General features: G+C 41.5%; 1 protein-coding gene across 2 annotated transcripts in view; it reads right to left on the minus strand.

The window, feature by feature from the left end:
- Positions 1–14,063, minus strand: part of cc2d2a (coiled-coil and C2 domain containing 2A) — a 119,921-nt gene extending 105,858 nt beyond the window's left edge. The window contains exons 1-2 of one of the 2 annotated variants that reach the window (XM_034180547.1): positions 13,928–14,063; positions 13,770–13,851 (exon numbers count right to left, since the gene is read on the minus strand). The gene's annotated coding sequence lies outside the window, so the exon portion shown is untranslated. Of the gene's footprint in view, positions 1–13,769; positions 13,852–13,927 lie in introns of those variants that run through there. The other variant, XM_034180548.1, reaches the window with a different exon arrangement.
- Positions 14,064–14,081: the final 18 nt, after the last annotated feature.

The following is a 14,081-nucleotide window of genomic DNA, read 5'->3' on the forward strand; positions in this document are numbered from 1 at the left end:
AAAAGACCATCCAGATTGTTACCAGCGCAAAGTTCAAAAGCCAGTATCTGTGATAGTATGGGGGTGTGTTAGAGCCCATGGCACTGGGCAACTTACACATCTGTGATGGCACCATCAATGCTGAAAGGTACATCCAGGTTTTGGAGCAACACATGCTGCCATCCAAGCAACGTCTTTTTCAGGGATGTCCCTGCTTATTTCAACAAGACAATGCCAAGCCACATTCTGCACATGTCACAACAGCATGGCTTCATAGTAAAAGAGTACAGGTACTAGCCTGGCCTGCCTGCAGTCCAGACCTGTCGCCCACTGAAAATGTGTGGCATATTATGGAGTGCAAAATATGACAACGGAGACCCCGGACTGTTGAACAATTGAAGTCGTACATCAAGCAAGAATGGGAAAGAATTCCACCTTCAAAGCTTCAACGATTAGTGTCCTCAGTTCCCAAACGCGTATTGAGTGTTGTTAGAAGGAAAGCTAATTTAACACTGTGGGAAACATACCACTGTCCCAGCTTTTTTGAAACGGGTTGCAGACATCCATTTCAAAATGAGCAAATATTTGCACAAAAACAATAAAGTCTATCAGTTTGAACATTAAATATCTTGTCTTTGTGGTGTATTCAACTGAATATAGGTTGAAGAGGATTTGCAAATCATTGTATTCTGTTTTTATTTACATTTTACACAAAGTCCCAACTTCATTGGAATTGGGGTTTTACATTCCAATTCCAAGGTAGAACTAGTGTATACTAAAGTATATCTAAATATCTAAAAAAAGAAGAATAGAGCCACTTAGGTGTCTGGTCTTGAGAACCAGGGATGGTAGGTTGAAAAGCTTTTTTATGCCATGGGAACTCTCCCTACCCACCTAAGCGGCTCAAGAAAATGGACAGCATGTATATAAGTGATATTTACACAACCAGGATAGTAAACAACATATACAAGAAATATAGTTGCTACATAATATTATAGGAGTTCGCTTCTAAAACCTAATTAAATTATAGCTAGCAGGCTAAGCTATAAATATGGTTATTTTATTATAGAAACCAAAGCTATGATGTAATATGTTTTAGGTATCTATCTAAAGTTCACCCTGCTAGCTTACTATAAGAAGACAAAATCCATACACTACATACTATCTAATGGAAACCCCAAACTTAGATACTATCTGTTGATATCTATTAAAGAGCCCATAAACTGAAGAACCATTAAAAATCTACACCATGTAAAATAAAAGTGTATATCACAAAAGTAAGCTAACTATAGCTAGATGAGCTACCGTTAAGTTAGTCGTTAATTAGACAACTGTATCTTGCTAGCCAACAAGGTAAAACAAAGCCGGTAACTAGCGTATAAAGTACAATAGTGCCGTTTAACCCTACAATAATGGTATTAACAAATACATAACAACAAATGTAAACAAAAGTGTGTATTAACGTTAGCTAACCAAACAGAACAGAACCGACTATATTATTAGCTATGACAAACGGTGCTGCAGCCGGCTCGATAAGCTAAATTTAGCTGTTGGGTTTAACTAATTGTACCCCACTCCTCCATTTTATCACTAATAATATTTAAAAAAAAATACACTTCAGGGGAGCCTGTAACACTGTTGTAAATGACATAACATTACCAGAAAGTTTTGTGCTCTTCGTCCTTTCTCCTTCTCAAAGATAAAACATCCATTTTGTGTGTTGCTGTGGCAGAGAGCAGTTGAATTTTTTTCACTTTTGATGGCAAATGATCCAAAAAAGAAGTGTTATCCAGTGACAGCTAGAAAAACAAACAAAGACTGGGCTTGAGCTAAATGTGTGGAGAATAACTGAATTATGCAATGAGAAGAGACGAGAGTGAAAGAACGGATGAAACAGTGGCCCATAGATGGTGCTCGGGCGCTGCCCTCCCAGATGTGGAGGAGGAATGTGCCTACTGCCTACATGTAATCTGAATTATTAAAACAACATTTCTACCAACTGACTCTCATTCAACAGTGCATTTATTTCCACAGACAGAACGTATCATTTCTCCTCTTGGGCAATCACTCAAAGAGCCCCTTGAAGGGTAGCAAAATGACCAATAGAGTATGTTGCTAAGGAAATAAATTGTGTGTGGTTGCTAAAGAAAAATAATAAATATTTGGCTAATCAGCATTGCCAAATTTAATGGCTTAGGTGGGGGCGACCTGTGATTCTGTTGTTAAGCTCTGAAGTAACGCATCACATGATAAATCTGTTTCCGGGTGCAAGCAAAACGATGTCAACAATTGTAGTGGAACCTCATATGAGTTTTTTGAAATACGAGCCGTCACACGGTCTATATTTTTGTTTGGAATACAAGTGGAAATCTGAGTTACAGGTCGCGCTTCGGAGAGGAAAAGGGGAAGAAGCTTCTAGTGCAGACATTAAGGCAGTGGATTTTGCTCAACTTGCTGCGAAGGAAGGCTATGTCCCGCAACAAGTGTTTAACTGTTAACAAAACTGGATTATTCTGGAACAAATTATGCACAGGTAAAATATACACTTCTGTTTAATAAAAAAATATTTTTTTCATAATTTAGAGTGATTTGAGGATGTTTTACAAGACTGGAATGGATTAAAATTATTTTAGTTATTTTCAATGGGGGAAATTTGTTTGAAATATGAGCAGATTGTCTTACGAGCTTGGTCACGGAACAAATTAAACTCGTAAATCAAGGTTCCACTGTACTACTAAAATGTAATTTTTTTATGCTTTTCATCACGTTAATAAGAGACTGCATCCATGAGACCCCGAAAACCTGCTAAAACAAATATTCCAAATAATCCGTGTCTGCTACATTTAACCTGCGTGGAATTTAATAAACGCAAACCAAATTTCAAGAAATCTTTTACACACACACACACACACACACACACATATATATCTATATATATACGAGGTCTATTATGAAAGTATCCTACCTTTTTAATTTTTTTAAAAAACTACATGGATTTGATTCATATGTTTTTACGTCAACCAAGCTTGAACCTTCGTGCGCATGCGTGAGTTTTTCCACACCTGCCGGTGACGTCACTCGCCTGTGAGCACGCCTTGTGGGAGGAGTGGTCCAGCCCCCTCATCGGATTTTCATTGTCTGAGAAGTTGCTGAGAGACTGGCGCTGTGCTTCATCAAAAATTTTTCCAAAACTGTGAGGCACATCCGAGTGGACACCATTCGACAAATTAAGCTGGTTTTCGGTGAAAATTTTAACGGCTGATGAGAGATTTTGGATTGTTTCTATCGCTATAAGGACTTCCCATGGAGCGGGACGTCGCGCAGTGCTCCGAGGCGACGTCGTCCTGTGGCGGGCGCGCTGCGCCGGCTGCGAGCCGACGCACCAATCCATCCGCACATCTTTCATTAAAAAAAATCTCCTTTAACAGTGGAATGTCCGGATAAACTGCTGATCCTGACCTCTTCTGAAAGTTCCCTGTTCTCTCACGACGTCCTGGGTCAACAGAGGCTTAAATTTGGAGGTTTTCAGCTTGAAACAGGATGACGATGTCGCCTCGGAGCGCTGCGCGACATCCCGCTCCGTGGGAAGTCCTTACAGCGATAGAAACAATCCAAAATCTCTCATTAGCCGTTAAAATTTTCACCGAAAACCAGCTTAATTTGTCGAATGGTGTCCACTCGGATGTGACTCACAGTTTTGGAAAAAATTTTGATGAAGAACAGCGCCAGTCTCTCAGCAACTTCTCAGACAAAGGAATTCCGACAAGGGGGCTGGATCACTCCTCCCACAAGGCGTGCTCACAGGCGAATGACGTCACTGACAGGCGTGAAAAAACTCTTGCATGCCCACGAGGGTTCAAATTTGGCTGATGTAATCACACGTGATTCAATTCCATATGGTTTTTGAAAAAAATAATAAGGTCGGATACTTTTCTAATAGACCTCGTGTATATATATATAGAGCTAGTGTATATATATATATATATATATATATATATATATATATATATACATATACACACGAGGTCTATTAGATAAGAAACCGACACTTTTATTTATTTTTTTTAACTATATGGATTTGAATGACGTGCGATTACACCAATCATGCTTGAACCCTTGTGCGCATGCGTGAGTTTTTTCACGTGTGTCGGTGACGTCATTTCCCTGTGGGCAGGCCTTGAGTGAGATGTGGTTCAGCCCTCTCGGCTGAATTCCTTTGTTTCACACGCTGCTCGAGACGGCGCGCGTTGCTTTATCAAAATTTTTTCTGGACCTGTGAGGAATATCCGAGTGGACACTATTCGAGAAATTTAGCTGGTTTTCGGTGAAAAGTTTAACGGCTGATGAGAGATTACGGGGTGGTTCTCTCGCTGTAAGGACTTCCCACGGAGTGGGACGTCGCGCAGCGCTTCCAGGCGCCGTCGTCGGCCTGTTTCGACCTGAAAACATCCTAATTTAAGGCTTAATTCACCCAGGATGTCGTGAGAGAACAGAGAAGATTCAGAAGAGGCCGGCATGAGGACTTTATGCGGACATTCCACTGTTTAAGGACATTTTTTAATGAAAGACGTGCGCGCAAATTCGCCGAGTCGTTTCCGTGACGACTCTGCGAATCTGTGTGCGCCGCGACAGGAAAAACACCTCTGTGTTGAAAACCATTTGTAAAATTCAGGCGGCTTTTGATGGCTTTCAACAAGTGAGTAACTGAGAAATTGTTTAACAGCTTGGGCATGTTCCAACTTGCCCGTAAAGGTTTCCAACGGAGGTGTTTTTCCTATCGCGACCCCCCGCGGTCCGGTCGGGCCCGACATGCGACTCTGCCCGCACGTTCTTTCATTACAAAATGTCCGTTAACAATGGAATGTCTGAATAAACTCCTCATGCCGACTTCTTCTGAAAGTTCTCTGTTCTCTGACGACTTACTGGGTCAACAGAGCCTGAAATGTGGAAGTTTTCAACAGCAGTCTCTGAGCCATTCCTAAACAATGAAAAAAAAAAAAAAAAAAAAAAAAAAAAAAAAAAAAAAAAAATCGACGAGAGGGTGGGCGACTCCTCACTCAAAGACTGCCCACAGGCGAATGACGTAACCCACAGGCGTGAAAAAACTCTCGCATGCCCACGAGGGTTCAAGCATGTCTGATGTAATCAATCAATCAATCAATCAATTTTTTTTATATAGCGCCAAATCACAACAAACAGTTGCCCCAAGGCGCTTTATATTGTAAGGCAAGGCCATACAATAATTATGTAAAACCCCAACGGTCAAAACGACCCCCTGTGAGCAAGCACTTGGCTACAGTGGGAAGGAAAAACTCCCTTTTAACAGGAAGAAACCTCCAGCAGAACCAGGCTCAGGGAGGGGCAGTCTTCTGCTGGGACTGGTTGGGGCTGAGGGAGAGAACCAGGAAAAAGACATGCTGTGGAGGGGAGCAGAGATCGATCACTAATGATTAAATGCAGAGTGGTGCATACAGAGCAAAAAGAGAAAGAAACAGTGCATCATGGGAACCCCCCAGCAGTCTACGTCTATAGCAGCATAACTAAGGGATGGTTCAGGGTCACCTGATCCAGCCCTAACTATAAGCTTTAGCAAAAAGGAAAGTTTTAAGCCTAATCTTAAAAGTAGAGAGGGTGTCTGTCTCCCTGATCTGAATTGGGAGCTGGTTCCACAGGAGAGGAGCCTGAAAGCTGAAGGCTCTGCCTCCCATTCTACTCTTACAAACCCTAGGAACTACAAGTAAGCCTGCAGTCTGAGAGCGAAGCGCTCTATTGGGGTGATATGGTACTACGAGGTCCCTAAGATAAGATGGGACCTGATTATTCAAAACCTTATAAGTAAGAAGAAGAATTTTAAATTCTATTCTAGAATTAACAGGAAGCCAATGAAGAGAGGCCAATATGGGTGAGATATGCTCTCTCCTTCTAGTCCCCGTCAGTACTCTAGCTGCAGCATTTTGAATTAACTGAAGGCTTTTTAGGGAACTTTTAGGACAACCTGATAATAATGAATTACAATAGTCCAGCCTAGAGGAAATAAATGCATGAATTAGTTTTTCAGCATCACTCTGAGACAAGACCTTTCTGATTTTAGAGATATTGCGTAAATGCAAAAAAGCAGTCCTACATATTTGTTTAATATGCGCTTTGAATGACATATCCTGATCAAAAATGACTCCAAGATTTCTCACAGTATTACTAGAGGTCAGGGTAATGCCATCCACAGTAAGGATCTGGTTAGACACCATGTTTCTAAGATTTGTGGGGCCAAGTACAATAACTTCAGTTTTATCTGAGTTTAAAAGCAGGAAATTAGAGGTCATCCATGTCTTTATGTCTGTAAGACAATCCTGCAGTTTAGCTAATTGGTGTGTGTTGTCTGGCTTCATGGATAGATAAAGCTGGGTATCATCTGCGTAACAATGAAAATTTAAGCAATACCGTCTAATAATACTGCCTAAGGGAAGCATATATAAAGTGAATAAAATTGGTCCTAGCACAGAACCTTGTGGAACTCCATAATTAACTTTAGTCTGTGAAGAAGATTCCCCATTTACATGAACAAATTGTAATCTATTAGACAAATATGATTCAAACCACCGCAGCGCAGTGCCTTTAATACCTATGGCATGCTCTAATCTCTGTAATAAAATTTTATGGTCAACAGTATCAAAAGCAGCACTGAGGTCTAACAGAACAAGCACAGAGATGAGTCCACTGTCCGAGGCCATAAGAAGATCATTTGTAACCTTCACTAATGCTGTTTCTGTACTATGATGAATTCTAAAACCTGACTGAAACTCTTCAAATAGACCATTCCTCTGCAGATGATCAGTTAGCTGTTTTACAACTACCCTTTCAAGAATTTTTGAGAGAAAAGGAAGGTTGGAGATTGGCCTATAATTAGCTAAGATAACTGGGTCAAGTGATGGCTTTTTAAGTAATGGTTTAATTACTGCCACCTTAAAAGCCTGTGGTACATAGCCAACTAACAAAGATAGATTGATCATATTTAAGATCGAAGCATTAAATAATGGTAGGGCTTCCTTGAGCAGCCTGGTAGGAATGGGGTCTAATAAACATGTTGATGGTTTGGATGAAGTAACTAATGAAAATAACTCAGACAGAACAATCGGAGAGAAAGAGTCTAACCAAATACCGGCATCACTGAAAGCAGCCAAAGATAACGATACGTCTTTGGGATGGTTATGAGTAATTTTTTCTCTAATAGTTAAAATTTTGTTAGCAAAGAAAGTCATGAACTCATTACTAGTTAAAGTTAATGGAATACTCAGCTCAATAGAGCTCTGACTCTTTGTCAGCCTGGCTACAGTGCTGAAAAGAAACCTGGGGTTGTTCTTATTTTCTTCAATTAGTGATGAGTAGAAAGATGTCCTAGCTTTACGGAGGGCTTTTTTATAGAGCAACAGACTCTTTTTCCAGGCTAAGTGAAGATCTTCTAAATTAGTGAGACGCCATTTCCTCTCCAACTTACGGGTTATCTGCTTTAAGCTACGAGTTTGAGAGTTATACCATGGAGTCAGACACTTCTGATTTAAAGCTCTCTTTTTCAGAGGAGCTACAGCATCCAAAGCTGTCTTCAATGAGGATGTAAAACTATTGACGAGATACTCTATCTCCCTTACAGAGTTTAGGTAGCTACTCTGCACTGTGTTGTTATATGGCATTAGAGAACATAAAGAAGGAATCATATCCTTAAACCTATTACAGCGCTTTCTGAAAGACTTCTAGTGTAATGAAACTTATTCCCTACTGCTGGGTAGTCCATCAGAGTAAATGTAAATGTTATTAAAAAATGATCAGACAGAAGGGAGTTTTCAGGGAATACTGTTAAGTCTTCTATTTCCATACCATAAGTCAGAACAAGATCTAAGATATGATTAAAGTGGTGGGTGGACTCATTTACTTTTTGAGCAAAGCCAATAGAGTCTAATAATAGATTAAATGCAGTGTTGAGGCTGTCATTCTCAGCATCTGTGTGGATGTTAAAATCGCCCACTATAATTATCTTATCTGAGCTAAGCACTAAGTCAGACAAAAGGTCTGAAAATTCACAGAGAAACTCACAGTAACGACCAGGTGGACGATAGATAATAACAAATAAAACTGGTTTTTGGGACTTCCAATTTGGATGGACAAGACTAAGAGACAAGCTTTCAAATGAATTAAAGCTCTGTCTGGGTTTTTGATTAATTAATAAGCTGGAATGGAAGATTGCTGCTAATCCACCGCCCCGGCCCGTGCTACGAGCATTCTGACAGTTAGTGTGACTCGGGGGTGTTGACTCATTTAAACTAACATATTCATCCTGCTGTAACCAGGTTTCTGTTAGGCAGAATAAATCAATACGTTGATCAATTATTATATCATTTACCAACAGGGACTTAGAAGAGAGAGACCTAATGTTTAATAGACCACATTTAACTGTTTTAGTCTGTGGTGCAGTTGAAGGTGCTATATTATTTTTTCTTTTTGAATTTTTATGCTTAAATAGATTTTTGCTGGTTATTGGTAGTCTGGGAGCAGGCACCGTCTCTACGGGGATGGGGTAATGAGGGGATGGGATGTAATCACACGTGATTCAAATCCATATGGTTTTTGAAAAAAATAATAAGGTCGGATACTTTTCTAATAGACCTCGTATATACACTCAACAAAAATATAAATGCAACACTTTTGGTTTTGCTCCCATTTTGTATGAGATGAACTCAAAGATCTAAAACTTTTTCCACATACACAATATCGCCATTTCCCTCAAATATTGTTCACAAACCAGTCTAAATCTGTGATAGTGAGCACTTCTCCTTTGCTGAGATAATCCATCCCACCTCACAGGTGTGCCATACCAAGATACTGATTAGACACCATGATTAGTGCACAGGTGTGCCTTACACTGTCCACAATAAAAGGCCACTCTGAAAGGTGCAGTTTTGTTTTATTGGGGGGGGGGGGGATACCAGTCAGTATCTGGTGTGACCACCATTTGCCTCATGCAGTGCAACACATCTCCTTCGCATAGAGTTGATCAGGTTGTCAATTGTGGCCTGTGGAATGTTGGTCCACTCCTCTTCAATGGCTGTGCGAAGTTGCTGGATATTGGCAGGAACTGGTACACACTGTCGTATACGCCGGTCCAGAGCATCCCAAACATGCTCAATGGGTAACATGTCCGGTGAGTATGCCGGCCATGCAAGAACTGGGACATTTTCAGCTTCCAAGAATTGTGTACAGATCCTTGCAACATGGGGCCGTGCATTATCCTGCTGCAACATGAGGTGATGTTCTTGGATGTATGGCACAACAACGGGCCTCAGGATCTCGTCACGGTATCTCTGTGCATTCAGAATGCCATCAATAAAATGCACCTGTGTTCTTTGTCCATAACAGCCGCCTGCCCATACCATAACCCCACCGACACCATGGGCCACTCGATCCAACTCGATCCACAACATTGACATCAGAAAACCGCTCACCCACACGACGCCACACACGCTGTCTGCCATCTGCCCTGGACAGTGTGAACCAGGATTCATCCATGAAGAGAACACCTCTCCAACGTGCCAAACGCCAGCGAATGTGAGCATTTTCCCACTCAAGTCGGTTACGACGACGAACTGGAGTCAGGTCGAGACCCCGATGAGGACGATGAGCATGCAGATGAGCTTCCCTGAGACGGTTTCTGACAGTTTGTGCAGAAATTCTTTGGTTATGCAAACCGATTGTTTCAGCAGCTGTCCGAGTGGCTGGTCTCAGACGATCTTGGAGGTGAACATGCTGGATGTGGAGGTCCTGGGCTGGTGTGGTTACACGTGGTCTGCGGTTGTGAGGCTGGTTGGATGTACTGCCAAATTCTCTGAAACGCCTTTGGAGACGGCTTACGGTAGAGAAATGAACATTCAATACACGAGCAACAGCTCTGGTTGACATTCCTGCTGTCAGCATGCCAATTGCACGCTCACTCAAATCTTGCAACATCTGTGGCATTGTGCTGTGTGATAAAACTGCACTTTTCAGAGTGGCCTTTTATTGTGGCCAGCCTAAGGCACACCTGTGCACTAATCATGGTGTCTAATCAGCATCTTGGTATGGCACACTTGTGAGGTGGGATGGATTATCTCAGCAAAGGAGAAGTGCTCTCTATCACAGATTTAGACTGGTTTGTGAACAATATTTGAGGGAAATGGTGATATTGTGTATGTGGAAAAAGTTTTAGATCTTTGAGTTCATCTCATACAAAATGGGAGCAAAACTATAAGTGTTGCATTTATATTTTTGTTGAGTGTATAATAAACAGGACGTTAAAGAGCAAACTTCACTTTCCCCCGAATGACATGAACAGGAAGCGATCACAGCTCATAGCAAATCCCACTGAAAATAACGGAAAAACGACCTGAGCTTCTGACATTTTTACATACAACAAACGCAATAACAACATCTAAAAACCCAGTTAATATATCCAGGAGAGTTTTAGGCACAATATACAAAGAGTTTTATGTTGCGATGTTAATGCTGTTGTCTGTGCAACGGTTTAATTGCAGCCTGATCAGAGCGTCTCAGTGCAGTTCTCAATGTTAATGACAGCGCGCCTTTTTTTGTTTGGACCTGGAAGTTGAAAATCACATGATGGGTTACATCATACTTAACCTGGATTTATCCAAGTGCTGCTGTTTTTGGTAGAAACAAAAACCAGAACAAGTTGAAGAACTTTGAGACAGTGTTTGGAAGGTGAGGGGAACCTGGGATAAAGGAGCGACCACAAACTGCCAGAGACAGGCGGCGCTCACGTCAGTGGCTTGGAGATTGGTAGGTGGAAAAGAAGCAGCATGACGCCAACAAAAAACAGCTCCCAGCCTCACTTCTTACAAATGGAGCCAAGTCTGTTTGAGTTTTGAATTTGTTTGTTTTTTACAGAGGCATGTGGTTGCACACAGGTCTGCAAGAAAAAAAATGTGCAAACTGCTTTGCTGAATAGTCCGGAGTGGGATACTGTCATAATGGGGACAAGGTTTCAGCGAGGATTTAAAGTAGACCTGCATTGAAATAAATGTGGTCAGATTTCAGAAAGAAATAGCTGATATGTATTTATAAGACCCTTGTGAATGCAGTAAAGTAAATCTGTAAGCCCAAATTTGTAATTCAGCGGAGAAATCTTCATTTAAAAATTACAAATTTGCAGCTAAAATTTAGCCCTCTGTGAAAACATTTTGTACAGCCGTATCATTTCCATGACGTCAGGGACAAGACGACGCACTCCCGCCTTCAGTCTGATCCCGCATTGAAATTGATTTTATCTGTTAGTAATGTTACTTATACACGTCCTGGTTTCAACATCCAAAAGTAAGCTGCAATGAATGTGAGATACAGATCTGTGTGCTCAGATAAGCAATGACATCGACAGCGGGCGCCGTTCTTCCTCTCCCGCTCTCTGCCTTCGCTACGCTCGCTGTTTTAATGCGAAGCGGCCAGTACACCTGTTGCTGCAAGGACAGACTTCTTGCTGCAAAATCCACAGCACTGCACGTCTCGGCAATCGGAGCCCCAGAGCTCCATGGACGCTGCAAGAGGTTTATATATTTTTAATGATTGGGATTCTTTGCGGGTCTCGCCTCCATATCCCACGATGGTACCGGAGGCAAAAGACAGTAGATTTTCATTGCGACACCACTCAATCAAACGGGCGTATGAAAAAGTCCCCCAAAATAATTTTCAAGCACAAATAAAAGAAATGTGTACTCACCAAACGTGCCGTAAGACAATATGAAGTTTTAAAAAAAGTAGATCCTTCCGTATAAGACAAGAAAAAGCTGCAGATGCAAACTGACGTAAATCCACAAATTACAATTGGCGCAATGCATGCTGGGAGAGGGTCTTGTCCGTGACGTCTCAGCAGTGTCCATGATAAGAGGGACAATTTGCGGAGGGCTAAATTTTAGCTGTAAATTTGTCATTTTCAAATGAAGATTTCTCCGTTGAATGACAGATCTGGGCTTGCAGATTTACTTTACTACATTCAGAAGGATCTCGTGTAAATGTAAGTCATTTTTTGTTCAAAAATCTGACTGCATTTTTTTCAATGCAGGTCTACTTTAAAGAAAAGTTTTCTGGATCGAGTCTCGGCTGTGGATTTGATGGTTTGTTCATTTCTAGCCACTCCTCTCTCTCTCTCTCTCTCTCTCACACACACACACACACACACACACACACACACACACACACACACACACACACACACACACACACACACACACACACACACACACACACACACACACTCTCTCTTTTTTGTAAGGTGGTGTGAACATTCTAGTATGTACACAATGTTTTGTCAATTGCAGAATTTTTCCATATTTTTAAAGAGTCTAAATTTGGTGATATTTTCTATTCTGTTAAAGCTGCGTTTACACATAATGATGGCAAGTCACGAATGCCACGAAGTATACATTCTTGGCTGCTGATCATGAATGTGATGATTCGGGGCAGAGGTGTCAGGGTGTCCTCAGGAATTGTTGGGACCTGTTACCACATGTTACAATTAATGGCACGTGTTGCTGGCAAATGATCAGGAACCATTACACACGATCAAGAATAATGTTCCACGTTGTTGCGCACTGTCGTGGGTAACAGCGTATCGTTAAGTTCTGTCACATTGTAAATTAGGTGAATTGTCTCCACACACACACCCAAATTCATCCATCAGCTGCTGAACAATTCAGATCGCTCCACCTTGGTCCTCAAAATATAGATTAATCCACAGCAGAACTTTGTGATTGCATGCTTAGTTGGGCTCTGTGCCATGGAGTGGCGCAGAGAGGAGGAGGAGACGGAGAGAGCCAGATGTGTGGCTCCACGTGGCTCTTGTCTTGCATGTTTCCCCAAACATCAGGCACATGCTCCCTCCAGGAGCGCGCTGAGTAACATTGGAAGGAAACTTTTTGCCGACATGGTGTCACTGTCCTCCTTCAGCATACTGCAGCAATGAAACCGAATGCAGTGCAGCGGGGTTTAATTGTGCGCACGTCAGAGAAGAACACTGTCACGCTCTATTAAGGATCACCACTAATCAAGAATCAACATGCCCAGTTGCGACCTCCACGAAATGAGATGAAATGAGGGTGGTGCGTGATATTCGTGGAAGATTTTTTGACAACCAAAAACATGCTCCCCGAAAATCATGAATATCACGCACCAACACTCACTATTAAGAAACCTATTCAGATGCGTTAAGTCACGTTAAGAATGTCAGGAATGTGCAAAGAATGATGCAAATATGACATTCATAATGCATCTTGCCTATGTATAAACGCAGCATAAGGGGGTGTCATTGTGATCTGTTTGGTACTAGTGTACTATGTGTGGATTTCGTGTCAAATGGTGAAATGTTCCTTGCTGAAGAACTTGAGTGTTGTATTGTATTTGATACTGTTCCTTCCAAAGTATAAATGGGGCCAACAGCTGTAAATGGTTAACTTTATCTGTGAAACTACCGATTTTGAGAAGGACGATATTGAGGAATTGTAATTTTCCGACTGTTCATTTGAATGCCTCTACTGAACTAGGCAGGAAAATCTACTGGCACACCAGCCGCCACTGAGATCAAAGTGAAGAATTAAGTTGATGGCGAAATAAGTAAGGGAAAAAAGCTATGAGTTGCTGCAGGAAGTCTATCAGATCCAATCAACACTGACGTGAGGATGTTTGGCAAAAACGAAAAAGCGTTTCTGCTTCACAAAGCAGCTCAGAAATACTGTCAGCGCACGTAACAAAGCTTTTACCTGGACGTCCTCTACATCTTTGTTTTTCACTAAAGTTTCCTTCAAAGCACGCCGTTTGGTCCGCAGTTTTTCTCGGATGTCACTACAACAGAAACAGAAAGAGTTAGCGGCTAAATCTCAGATGCTAGCTAAATTAGCTTTTTAAAACAAACAGCTACCTCGAGGACGCCACGGTGACGGTTTTCCTAACAATGGCAACTCACTGTGGCCGTCGCTGTTTTGACTTAATCTAGAGAAGTTTGTGTCCTATTTAATTTTTTTCTCAGCACGATGCAGAAACCCGTTATGTTACTCTGGCTGCCTAGTAACGGA

This window comes from Thalassophryne amazonica, chromosome 10, assembly GCF_902500255.1.
Source record: "Thalassophryne amazonica chromosome 10, fThaAma1.1, whole genome shotgun sequence".
Lineage (NCBI taxonomy): Eukaryota > Metazoa > Chordata > Actinopteri > Batrachoidiformes > Batrachoididae > Thalassophryne > Thalassophryne amazonica.